Genomic DNA, 2205 nt, shown 5'->3' with positions numbered 1-2205 from the left:
TACGCATCAGTTTGCGTATAACTTCCTAGAAAGCGATATAGAGTTCAAAATCGATCAAAAATCAAAACGCACAAAATGTCAAACATTATTAACAAACATTGGGATCAAAATACATTGTTTTATTGATATTGAATTGTTCGGAGTTTGTACAATGATTACACAAGCAAAGATGTCACACATTGAACTACCGGTCTAGGATTAGGGATGGGTATAACAAGTGGCCTACGTTGATGACCAATTTCTCTAAATAATTATGAATTGTGGCGCTCCCTACAATTTATATATATGCGTCAAACCACCGGTGAAAGACATTGTATTCATATTTTATTACTGTTTGATAGCCTCTTTGAGTCACATATCAAATAATTCGCTTGGATAAACGTCTATTTTCTTTTTCTTATCTTGATTCATATTTTATTGTCTATATCCTTTCTTGTTTTCATTCACATCTTCCATATAGGGGTGTTCATCTTCTCGCTTATAGTACGAAAGAAGTGAATAATGTCATTGTTCATTCATCATTGTCAAAGAGTGATGTAGCTTCCTTTGTGTAACGCTAAGAAATTGATCATTCTTTTTACCTTACTCTTCCAAAGTTGGAACAAGCTAAAAACATCATACCAAATTAAATAACCTATGTGTATATTAAAACGTTAGGATTGATCATCCTCTTTAGCCAATGTTCAAGATTTATCTCAAAATTATAATCTTTTTGATTCTTTTCTTACCTGTAAAATTCTTTTTTATCAAATACCTAATACACTTAATAAAGTATGAAAAATACGTATATTATATAACCGGGGATTGGTTCACCATGAAGAATCGAAAAGGTGATATAATTTAAACTATCAACTACATGTTACACATTTCATTTACTATTGACAGTACTAAGAAACATATGATATAATTTAAATTATCAAATATATATTACACGGTTCGTTTACTATTGATACTACGAAGAAACCGGCATGTTTCCGACAAAGTTTTTGGTCGAAAAATGTTGTTTCTGACCAAATTTCGACAATAAGTTTTTGTCTAAATAATCTAGCCAGAAAAAAATTGTTACAAAATCAGGGCTTATTTTTCCAGAAAAGTCTCACTACTTTCTAGCTATTATCTTCATTTTCTTTCTACGATTTTCCGCTGCATACACAATGTAATTAGATAAAATTGTTTTTATAAACAAATCCCCGACAACCCATAAAAACGAGGAATGGGTAAATGGTAAGTTGAAAGTAACGCCTAAACAAAATTTCCAAGCAGAAATCACAAATAAAAATAATCTTACGTTACAATATGACAGCTGCAACTTACTAGTTTTTAACATGATATTATAGTCGAAGAAACTGATATTTCTGTGGTAAAACATAAGAATCATATTAAATGCCTGGTCGGTCCCTGTGATTTGCAATTTTAGTGGAGTTGGTCCCCAGACTTCAAAAGTTACATAGGTGATCTAGTGGTTGCATTTTTTAAACTTGTGTGATCCTTGTCACTAACCCATATTAGATTCCTTAGTATAGTATATGTAAAATGTCTATTTTACCCCTAAGGTTAAAGATAAAATAACTAAAAAGTGTAAAAACAATTAAAACATATGGACCCACTTTATTTAACTAAAACACAAAAAAAAAAAACACACCCTTCATCTTCATCCTCCTTCTTCTTTCTCTCCCTCTCTCTAAAAAACCCTACCACCATACCGGTTCTTTCAGGCTCAGGGTCTGGGTCTAGTTTCAATAACGATCGTGCCGGCAATAATCTCGTGGAGCATGCCTGGTTTGATTTTCTTAAGAAGAAATATGTTGATGCATAGGATGTCTGTTGACTACGTCTACATCAAGTCTTAGGTCAAGATAGGTCAACAGAGGGTCTAGATTGTCAATATTAGAAAGTTATGTTGTAGATTCGCTTATATGTACAATATATAAGTAGATCCGCTCATAAGGTCTTGTAGGTTCGCTTATAGGGTCTCATTAGATAGGTTCGCTTATTAGGAAGTGTAACAGGTCCGCTTATATGTCAGTCATATAAGCGAACCACTCTAGCCTATATATAGGGGATCAGTTTGAGCGGATCTAGAAGTGATGTATGTGCTCTGGAGCGAAACTCTGTCAAAATTTACTTAGAAAGCAATAAAAGCAGTTGAATTGAAAGGACAAGCTGTTGTAACATCATATATACTGATTCCGCCTTTATATGTGA

Source organism: Helianthus annuus, chromosome 13 (genome assembly GCF_002127325.2).
Source record: "Helianthus annuus cultivar XRQ/B chromosome 13, HanXRQr2.0-SUNRISE, whole genome shotgun sequence".
NCBI lineage: Eukaryota > Viridiplantae > Streptophyta > Magnoliopsida > Asterales > Asteraceae > Helianthus > Helianthus annuus.
The sequence above is the reverse complement of the archived record's forward strand: the minus strand, read 5'-3'. Positions refer to the sequence as shown.